Here is a 12137-nt window from a genome sequence, read left to right as displayed (position 1 = left end):
ATGGTCCAAACAGAAGATAAATTTGCAGTGAGCACAGCGGAATACTGCCAATCCGTCACACATGGTACAATGATCGCTTGTGAATGTCTCGAAACAGTACTCTAGAGGTGTCGGAACCTTTGTTGGTCTTTCTATCACATATCCACACCTGTAGAAAGCAAACATAATCAAAGGCTTGATCTGCTGTGTATTGCTGTCTGCAGTACTATCACCGCCTATATGATATATCCAGAGTGTCCCACCTAATTCTGCGACTGAAATAGTTTCAAAGCGAAAAAAATGTGACACATCCAGTTGTGCAGGAATGTACCCATGTCAGCGGGCGACAAACTTCTGTGAGACGCAAGTGCCCCCAAGTCCCTCATCATAGGGTCCCAGGGGCCAACTTCAAAATTTCAAATAGCACCATTGGTCGAGTTATATTTCTTTCGATAAATCTTGGAATATGCAACAACGCATATCAGAAATATTTACCATATAGTATTTCAAAATGACCGCCAAAAATATCTGCTCGGTGACAAGAACAACGTGCATTTTTGGCGGCCATTTTGAAACCCGTGCTTCATATAGCAAATGTTTCTTATACGCGGTATTGTATCTATCCAGAGAAATATCATCCGCCCCCTGTTCCCATTTGAAATGTTGCAGTTGACCCCTCGAGCCTTATGATGGGGGCCCTGGGGGACTTGCTTCTTACAAAGCTTTCTTGGCCCTCGACATGAGTACATTCCTGTGCAATTGGATTTGCAACATCTCTTTTCGCTTCGCAGCAATTTGAGATCACAATGTTCGATGCCATGTTAAGACACAACATATATTTGTGGCGGCCATTTTGAAAAACATGCTTCATATAGCAAATGTTTCCTATAGGTGTTGTTGCACATTCCATGATCTATCGAGAGAGGTGCCACTCGGTCCCTGTTGGCATTTGAAAGTTTGAAGTTGGTTCCTGGGACCCTATGATGGGGATCCTGGGAGCACTTGCTTCTCACAGACTTTTATCACCCCCTGACATTGGTACATTTCTGCACAACTGGATCCGTCACATTTTTGTTCGTTTCGCAAATCTTTAAGGTCACAAAGTTTGGTGGGGACACCCTGTATATTCCCACATACGACCCAACCATGACATAATGTTCACTACTTCTATTATCGGTTGTTGGCTCAACCCAACCATTTCATGTTCCCCGACTTGACATTGCCTCAATCACTCTAGCATTGATGCGTTCCGACTGATGCCTGATGCCGGAATTTTCTTTTTGTGAAGCGAGTGGTCTAACTATATTAGACTTGTCTGGATGTTCATGGTCAGTGTTGCCAACTTTGGAACTCGTTTTTCTTTTCGACTCTAGGTACGTCGGTTTCCTGCATAGTCGGTGCTTCTTGTTTTGTTCATTCTAATATGCACAGCTGGTGATCAAATGTGGCGCATTATGGCCAACTCCGTCTTTTCCGTATTTTTCGTACTTCTGTGTTTTTATTTTCTTTTGTTAAATTGTAACACTGATTATACACGCCATATTTTATGTTCTACATGACAGGTTGACACTGAATATTGCACTCATTTCATATAGTGCTCTTTGCAAAACATGTACCTTTCATTGCAGTTGGTAACACTGTTAACCCCACTGGTGGCCTTCATTTGTTCCCTATTATGGCAAGTCTCTTTCTATACATCACTTGTCAGCATTGTATTTTGCCGTTCCCCCCCCCTTTTTTTTGCGGAATTTGCACTTTTCCCCTTGCTGTTTCCCGAACTTCCACCCCTTATATTTCTTGAACTTATTGCTATGGGCAGCTAATTTTTTGGGAATGCTCATCTCTGTTGCAGCTCTTTCAATTGGCATAGGCCACATCTTTCACTGCAACTATCATTTTCGGAAGGTTCCCTTGTAAGACCCTTATTTAGTGAACCATGAAAGTTTTGTTCAAAAATTCTTACTTGAACAATGTTTGGGTTTTGTGGGTTAAAGTGATGTCAATAAGGAGAGTAGATAAGGAATATTATTGTTTTACATCACTGTGAATTCCCAAAGAATCAGATAGCTTTCAGTCTATTCGTACCTTTTAACTTCGTTTAGTATTTTAAAATCACCATCATAAGTATTCTGCCATTATTGGCAGGTCACTTGCTGCAACTGAGAAGCTTCCATGTTCCACGGTCTTCCGCGGCCTTCGTCTTCACCTAGGATTTTTTTTTTTTTTTGGTATCCTCTATTAACTGTAGTCACCTTCATCCTTTCCCTCTCTTTCCTGCCACCATACTCTCTAACATGTCCCTCATGATACAGCTCCTTCTTTGGTATTTTTAAAAATAAACCTTAAATAACCACAATATTTTTGAGAGTTTCAAATATTTCCCGAATTTTACATATTTCTTTAAGGAAATTACAAACCCTGAAAACCCTTCTCTAAAAACTGCGTTTGCCACTTTCCGAAAACAAAATGTAGGAACACTTCATGCAGCTAATGGAGAAGAAATGTATCAATTTTTTTTCGTAATAATATAAATAATTTCAACTTTTTCTAGTAAAAAGTGAATCATATTTATCTAATTTACAAAAGGAAACAAGCAGAAATGATTTCGTATATCATATTGAGCCTATGTGTTCGTATATCATTTCTATACCAATTTAAGAATAGTATAGCCTATATGTACTATGTAGCCTTTTACGTACCTAAACACATGCAAAGTAAAAAAAATAGAAATAGGTAATTATCCCAATACTTTAAATAACTTTTGATGTAGGAACAGAACCGTTTGTTTCTGTTGTTTCAGTTGCTGCCAATCAACAGTCACATTATTACCTGCTTGCCACTGTTGTAAAATTTCTTCTTATTATGAAGGCTCTGTATAATAATTAATTTCATGTTCCAATAATGATAGCCGCTAACTTCATCTTCAACTTGAAAGTGGGAGACATTTCTAAATTCCAACAGAGTAACCTCAAGACTAGGTTCATTTTCTCTAAAATCTATTTGGTGTAGGAATTAATTCGTGCGGTTGGTACGCACACATTGAAGCTGTAGTACAAACACAAAATACATAAATACCTTAAGAAATATATTGTCCATCGCAAGCCACCACTTTCGCCCATCTGTCAGGCAATGTACGGATTCCGTGGCGAAAGAAGTCCTCATCCTTGGAAGCGATCCAGTCAGAGACCCATGTTTCGATATCTTCTAAAGAAGTAAACCTCTGTCCAATCAAATCGTTGTTCATGCAATCGAACAAGTAGTAGTCCGAAGGAGCAACGTCTGGTGAATACGGCGGGTGGGGTAAAATTTCCCATCCTACATTTTCTACATAGGTTTTGACCGGTTTTGCGACATGTGGGCGAGCGTTATCATGTTGAACAATAAGTTTATCATGTGTGTTCTCCCATTCTGGTCGTGTTCTGGCCAGAGCTTGCTTCAAACGCATTAATTGTCGTCGATAACGTTCTCCATTCATAGTTTCACCCGGTTGCAGCAGCTCATAGTACACCACACCTTTCATATCCCACCATATGCACAGCATAACCTTTGCACAGTGAATATCTCGTTTTGGTTGTGATGGACCTGGTTCACCTGGTTTCACCCAGGCCGTTTTTCGTTTAGGGTTCTCGTAATGGATCCACTTCTCATCACCCGTAATAATTCGATGCAGAAACCCCTTTCTGCTCTGTCGTTGAAGCAGCAATTCGCAAATGGTTTTTCGTCTTTCAACGTCTCTGTCCTTCAATTCATGTGGAACCCAATGTGACATCTTTTGAATCATTCCCATGGCTTTCAAGCGTTTGGAGACTGTTGTTTGATCAACGCCTAATGCTGCTGCAAGTTGTTCCTGCGTTTGACACGAATCCTGCTCGAGCAATGCTGTCAATTCTTCGTCTTGAAATTTTTTTGGCTGTCCAGCTCGCTCTTGGTCTGCCAATCCGAAATCACCACTTCTAAACCGTGCAAACCACTTCTGACACGTTCGCTCAGCTAGAGCATGGTCACCATACACTTCCACCAAAATACGATGACTTTCAGTCGCACTTTTCTGCATGTTAAAGTAATGCAGCAGGACACCCCGCAAAAACACTTTATCAGGCACAAATTGCGCCATGTTCACTTAACTACAAACTGGTGTTGTTGACGCTTTAATCCACTGCCCTATACTACGAACGATACGCGATGACAGGGGTTTACAACACATGTGTGGATACACGGAACTGTGGGACGCTCCGTTCGTTGCGCCATCTCTTGTCCACCCGCACGAATTAATTCCTAGACCAAATAGATGTGTAAAATAACCTTGCTACGAACAAAGTGCAAGCTCCTAAAGACGACTGAACTAAAATTCAATTCAAATTACTTCGCCTCATACATGTTATTTGTATTTTTATCTCAATTATATATATATATATATATATATATATATATATATATATATATATATATATATATATATATATATATATATATATATATATATATATATATATATATATATATAATAGTAGAGCCAGAAACGTGAAATTGGGACAGAATACTAATATTGTAACAGAAGCAAGGGATAAGAAAGTATTTTTTTGAAATACGTTCCGCAAGAGGGTTTAAAGAGTAGAATATCTCTGAATCCCTGAAGTTAGAAAAATGAAACTCGGCATATTAACTCCTCTTTACAGATAACTGAACACCTAATTTCCCGTTTTATATTCATATACCCTAGAATGTAATCATTCGGTTAAGTTTGAGGTGTGAAATCCAGCACTAACTGACAAGTAAAAATAAAGGAATACCTATTTCAGGTAATTTTTTTTTTCGAAATTTTTACATCAAAAGTGGGAAGCAATTTCAATAATACAGTTAAAGTTCCTTATTCACGGTTTCCTGATTCGTGAATTCAACAATCTCGAGGAAAATACTTTACCATTTTCTATATTCGCAGATAAGACTTGTGTTATTCACCGATCAAAGCTATCTCAAACACATTCATTGCCATCGATAAATAGGTACGTATTTTATTTTTAGCTAAATACGCGTAAACACAAAACAGTTGCTTCTAATCTATTCATAACATACTACGTCATTAAAATGTAATTTTGCTCTTGATTTAATGATGCCTTCGAGTGTTGGCAAATACATGTGACGCTTTGCTCTTTGATAAAAGCCGCCTCCTACGTTTTGTGCTTTGGCAAATTATTCAGTTGTCACGAGTGATGTCAACCTGTGGGGAAAATCTCATTTTGCGAGATCTTTTGACAACTTCTTGAAATGTAATAAAGGTAATTTTGGTAAACATAACAGGATTTATCAGGTTTTTCATAAATCTATTCTATTGACGCCAAAAATAATGTCTAACGGTAGTAGACAAATGAGGCTTCAATAAATTTGGAAATTAATGCTAATTGTCAAAATTCTGATACTACAAAATGCATGTTAGTAACGCTTGTTAATTGTAGACGTCTACTTGAAATGCATGTTAACTGTACTTTGATATTTAAATAAATGAAAGAATAGAATTAATGGAAGAAGGTAAAACAAGAAACTTCCAATTTTCAAAACGTTCCATACGAAATGACTGAAGAATGTAGTTTGTGTACTTTTATTATATTCAGTGGAAGGTCATGGCTCAAAAGCGTGATGAAACGAATAAACTCATAACAAAATGTACTTATTTTCATCATCATTTTCATTTGTCTCTATCGATTAAGAAAAAATATATGTTTATACACTGTTTGATGAATGTAGAGAATTGGAATTCTTGGGCTAGTATATTGCGGAAAATTACTGATATACACCAATTTCATTGTTCATATTTGTAGAAAGTTTAATATTAGTATAGTCTGGAAAACTCAAGAGCAAAATTGGAATTTATACCTCTCGAGATGAGATTTGATAACGATTCAAGTTGACATCACTGGTTGACACAATGCTTTCACGGGGTTAGCATATTTTTTCTCAGCACTTTTTTTTTCACGATTTGTAAATCGGCAAAATTGTAATTTGCAATGGCGTATAAAACTAAAGGAAAGATAGTTTACACTAGGAAAAAGTTTTGCCACTTTAAATTAAAAGGGAAATTCTTGATCGTTTACGTTTCGGTGAGACATTTGTATTGCGAACGAATCAACTATACGAAGTACTAAAAGATTTGAAGAAGTAATGAGGAATTCCATAGCTTCGACTTTGCTATTAGCAAACACCATGCGTGATCCAGCAATCGTAAAAATGGAAACCGCATTTACACTATGAATTGAAGACCTAATCAGAAGAAAGTGCCTTTAAGTGGTGTAATAATTCATGAGGAAACTAAATATATTTATGTGCACTTCAAAGAACCTACCACAGAACATCCGACTAAATAATTTGAAGTATCAGAAGATTGGTTTAACAAATGCAAAGTGCTATGACCACTCTATGGTATCAAAAGTCTGAGAGAAGCTACATCAGCAGACGCTACAGTAATAACAGCATGTCCAGATGAATTTTTGAAGTTAACTTCTGAAGGCGGATACAAACCTGAATGCGGATGAACCGTATTCTTTTCATTTTGAACGTTTATTCTTTTTGAAAAGCAAATAAAATCTTCACGTCAGAAAGTGAAAGATGTGTATCTAAATGTAAGGAGGCAAGAAAAAACAGAGTTGCATTGCTATTTGGTTCTAACGCACAGGAGATAGTTTAATTAAGCCACTAGTGCTCGACAGATCATAGTTAATTTAAGCCACTAATGCTCTATAAATCATTCAATCTACTTCCTTTAAAAAAATAAAAATGATTTACTAATGTTTCGGAGCGCGAACAAGCTTGGGATACTGTTGCCGTTTCCCAGGATTGGTTTCAGAATTGTTTTGTTCACGAAGTTGAAATTTATTTAAAGAAAAATAATTTAAATTTCAAGGCGTCTCTAAGTTTGGATAATGTATCAAGTCATCTCCGTGACCTTGTAGCAGCGAATCCTTATACTGTAAAAAGGTAGTATTTTTGGCACAAAAAACTACGTTCTTCTCCAACCTATGGACAGAAATAATTTAAGCTTTTAGACTCTATTACATAAGAAGAATCTCTAAAACTATACTTGACATTAAAAGGACATCCGAACATGGATACTACGAAACGTTGGAAATTTTTTTTGAAATTGCAAAATGTATTCGTTGCATACAAGAGTAATTGCAGGAATTAAAGCAATCCACATTTGCGACATGCTGAAAAAATCTGTGACTGCTTTAACTAAAAACAAGAATAACGATTACATACAGATTGTATATTTAGTGACAAAAAGCTCTTTACATTTGAAGATGTTAGTTTCGTAAATAACTTCAGAATGGAAGGACAATTTGAGTACAGTTTTCAGTAAATTAAAAAAATGATTTTCCGTACATTTCAGCTATACCACAGTTCTACGTTCCTGCCATACCATAAACTTCAGCAAACGGAAAGACCTTTTGTACCTGACTACAAAAACAGCAACTGAAAACAGTTTAAATTGTAAATAACAAAAGACGAGATGGTTTCGAACAGTAGGAATCGAATGATATTCGAGAGTTGTTTGGGTTGCAAAATTAATATTTAACTGAAATGAAATTGAAAGAAATGCTTAATATCGGTTTTAGTGGAGAAGAATCTACAAGCAGTGCGGAAAAAATAATGTTGACCGTAAAAAACTTGAAAGAAGGACTACAAAAGGCTTATGATCTCTAATTTTTTTCATAAGAATTGATCCATCTATGGACAAAAGCCTTCTTTTCAAAACGAAAATTGATCAAATCAGCGCCGAATATCAGTCTGAATTACAAGATCTTTTAAAATCTGCGAAACAAGAAAAGATAATTAAATTCTATAAGACACTAAGACTGATAATTAACAATGTTAATTTCCTTAAGAAAATTTAATTTAATTTTTTTTTTTTTTATTAAATATTCACTTTGTAATTTTGTAAATTTGATCATCCTTGCGAATAAAGAGCTTCGATTGTTCTAAAATTTTCGGTTTTATATTAATTATAACACTCTTTCCATGTGAAGAATGGGCATTTGTATTATTTAGTAATACAATTCTATTCATACCGGAAACTAATATTGTACTGAAAATGCAAATTAATTACCGCATTTCAGACAAGAATACTACGTAATTGAAACGTGAACAAGCAAATAAACATTACAGTTAGAGACCAACTTGAAGTGTATTCTTAAATAGATGAAGTAGCTACGTTGAAGTATATAATATTATTAATTCGTCCACACAGACACACAAATTACACATTCAGTTGAAAGTGATTCAAGTAGCTTTCAAATGGTTTGATCATTATTATAAGTAAACATCTGTTACCAGTCATTTACATTTAGCGTTAATTAGTATTGGTTTTCTGGTTGATTACAGAGTTGATTATATGGTAGTCAATAAGCGTAGGCAAAGGCTTTAAAGTGGAAAGCCCAATGAAGTGTGTATAAAACCAAATTCAGGTATATGATAACCAAATCCAAAAAGTGTATTATTTTACACTTTAAAATCGATAATAACTACGAAGACGGAAACATTCTCTATACCATTGTTAGTATTTATTTTAAGAACTTCCTTTAACAGCGTTCTGTGTCATCTTTACTCTTTAAGACAATTCGTTTATTAAGGGAATTACATTTCTGATTTCTTTGAAAATAAACAGAAATATTGAAGGATTTTATATTATTAATTTATTCTTCAAATCTATTCACTTAAATGTCCCTTACTTCCTTAAAATTAAATATTGTGTTAATATAATTAATATTTTTTAATGATCAAATTTCAATTTAAGTATTAATAACAACTTTCTAAACTTATGTATAATGCAAATTCATTTTAGACAAAAGCGATGGACATGAACTAGGCTTATAATTAAGAAGAAGTAAATAAAAATCATACTATTAAAATTCCAGATCATTACGAAGAAAACAAAAAAATCTCCATATAAATCTTATGAGCTAAAAGAAACAAGGAAGGTGTGTCTGGTATTCAACACAGTTAAACTGAACATATGTGTTACCAAACCTGAAAAAAGAATGCAGTTATAGGATTTGGATTCAGTTTACTGCCCCTTTCAGCAGCGAGGCGATATGAGACGTGGATATGAGAGCTTAACGTGGGGTCTGGACCACAAGAGCTCCCGGCGGGAATCGAACTCGGGTCATCCACACCAAAGGCTCATACGCTAACCGCTTAGCCACAGGAGAGCACAAGAAATCAGTTATGTTGATAGGGTAAGACCGACTCTCTTGGTTCCAGTTTCTTAAAGAATCGAGAATTGTATATGTATATTATAGTAGAACGATTCTTACTTTAAAAAGAACTAGCTGAATTTGCATTCTCTACACAGCGCATCATTCACGTATGAGCATGAATCTCCTTGTTATTCCTCATAACATTTGTACATGTTCTTTTACAGATACAAGTGAAAGACGTCTTGATAAAAATTGGCAAGGAGTACCATAAAGGGGAGATATTTTTCGAATTTTTTTTTCAATATCTCGCGCCATTTGCAAGATTTGGACCTATTTTCGGTTGTAGTTTCTAATTCATGTATGATCAGTGTTATCTTTCTTCTTGCATGCAGTGTGTAATAAGCAAATACATTATACACATACACATATATACAATTACACATATATACAATTAATTATAATGTCAGTGATATATGTTGTTCATTGAGCAAAACACTCCAAACAATAAAGATTGATCTTAGACTAGAGAAATGGTTATTCTTCGTTTTTCATTATCATTTGACCATGAAATAAACGCCGGAGAGATAAACTAACCCCATATACAAATGTGCGGTATAACTTGTAAGGTATGATACTTTACTTTTTTAAAATTCCAATACTTCCAGTGTACCCCTAAAAATGTAATAAATAAATAAGGGTCCTTTTTAAATATTCAATTAGAACTGAACAATCTACAAAATTTGCAATCAATCAGTGAAAATAGCATCTTTCCAGAGCCTATGATTCCCGAGAACTCATTGTCGGAAGGATTGACTACAAACATATAACTTTTTTCTTGAGCACAAACATATAAACCTAGCATTTTAATGTATAAATAATCAACATGTGTGTATGAGTGAAATTGAATTTTTAAAAAAAAATCTTTAGTTTTAAAGTACTCGTTAGTTTTGTCCATAAATTTCACTTCCAAAAAAAATCAGTTTTTTAACTGCAATATTATTAGTATTTAATGGAAAGAATTATGATATATATATATATATATATATATATATATATATATATATATATATTATTAGCATTTAATGGAAGAATTATGATATATATATACATTATTAGCATTTAATAGAAAGAATTATGATATATATATTATTAGCATTTAATGGAAAGCATTATAATATATATTATTAGCATTTAATGGAAACAATTATGAGATATATTATTAGCATTTAATGGAAACAATTATGAGATATATTATTAGCATTTAATGGAAACAATTATGAGATATATTATTAGCATTTAATGGAAACAATTATGAGATATATTATTAGCATTTAATGGAAAGAATTATGAGATATATATATGCCAATCAATAGATCTTATTAAGCTAACCACAATGATATAAGTGAGTATAAACAATTATGAATAGTTCACGAAGAAAATTATGGACCTAAATATAAACTTAAAGAATACTTCAATCAAATATTTCAATATAATTTTAGAAACGTAATAGTGCTTACTGTTATTGTGCTGCCAAAATGTTTTGAGCCGTGGCAAAAATGCGAACTAACGCTCACACCCACGCGTTGAACCAATAAGGGTTCAGCTGTTGCTAAGCGAGAGAAAACGAGTGGAATTCCTTCAGCCGATAGCAGCGCTTGCAACGGAAGACTAGGGATCAAGTCAATGTAGCATATCTATAGTATGGTAATAAGATATAGCCCAAAATTATTATTTATTCTTAGTCTTTTTTTCTTCAGTTTACGAAAAATAACTGTCCAAAGAAAAGACATGTAGTAGTTGATATTTACACATGAATTTGAACAAAAATAACATGACTGAGGTTAAATTCTCATGCGTAATTTTTTTAGAAAATCGAGAATACTGAATTTTAAATTAAATTATCTAGTCATTTTAAAAAATGGAGTTTCATTTCTCGACTGCATAATTCCAACTCTGTTTCTTGACAAGACTACAGATTAAGCACTTGACCAAAGGAAAAAAAAGCCACCTTATACATGGACTGATTCAAAATCAACTAGATGCTTAGATTATCTCTGTCGAATGATGAAATTAGTACTGTACTCTCAAATAATTTTCCCTCCTCTTTGTTTTTCGTTACCATGCTTTTTATTATTATTTTTGGTTCACGAAAAATTTATTTCGCAGTTTCATCCTTAAAAACAAAAATTTAAGGAAAAACGCTAATATATTTAGGGTCTTCGAGTAAAATGGTGGTATTTCATGAAGCTGTTGTTCAAGAGTGATGGCAATGTATAACTGAATGATACACTGTTTTGTTTAGGAACTCAGTGAACAAACGAATATAGTGCTACCATAATCCGCTACATTATTTTTAAAACAGCGGCGTATGCATGTCAGTATGTTCCTATGGGGACACCATTCACAGTACAATAAACGCCCATGCCAGTCCCTACCGATAATGTGAACCACCCAGGGGCAAGTGGAAGCCATTCCCCCACTTCCAAAAGATATCTATAGCATCCCTCCCCTTCCTAAAAATACAATAAGCAAATATACGCATAGAGGATAACGTGACGTCACGCGACCTTTTCAGATGCACTATTACTTCAGATTTCCCGGAACCACTTGAAACCAAGAATCAACTAGGCAATTTGCACTGTTACGCCAGACGTACCTGACATGATCTGGTTTCGAAATTAGTTATCACATGGGTGTGTATTGTGCTGTGAATGGTGCACACATAGAAACATACTGATATGCAAACCGGCTTTAATACGTTTCTTTGTCACAGTGTTGTGTATTCTGGTAGCGTTGGATTTGTTTAGACACTGACGTGAATTGCCAAAAAAAAAAAAAAAAGTATCATTCAACCACCTAAGCGAGAACACTTCTCCATATAGGGTTACCAACCGTCCAGTATTTTACCGGACAGTTTTGTTTTTGATCTCCTTATCCGGTACAACATCAAAACCGGTTTTAGATGTTCAG

At 34.6% G+C, this 12137-nt stretch overlaps 1 protein-coding gene across 1 annotated transcript in view; it reads right to left on the bottom strand.

Moving 5' to 3' along the window:
• The window catches only part of LOC145681483 (uncharacterized), an 814377-nt gene that overhangs the window by 725316 nt on the left and 76924 nt on the right, over positions 1-12137 (bottom strand). The gene's annotated exons all lie outside the window — the stretch shown is intronic.

Source organism: Thermobia domestica, chromosome 3 (assembly GCF_964235325.1).
Source record: "Thermobia domestica chromosome 3, izTheDome1.hap1.1, whole genome shotgun sequence".
Taxonomy (NCBI): Eukaryota; Metazoa; Arthropoda; class Insecta; order Zygentoma; family Lepismatidae; genus Thermobia; species Thermobia domestica.
This window is presented reverse-complemented; position numbering and strand designations above follow the sequence as displayed.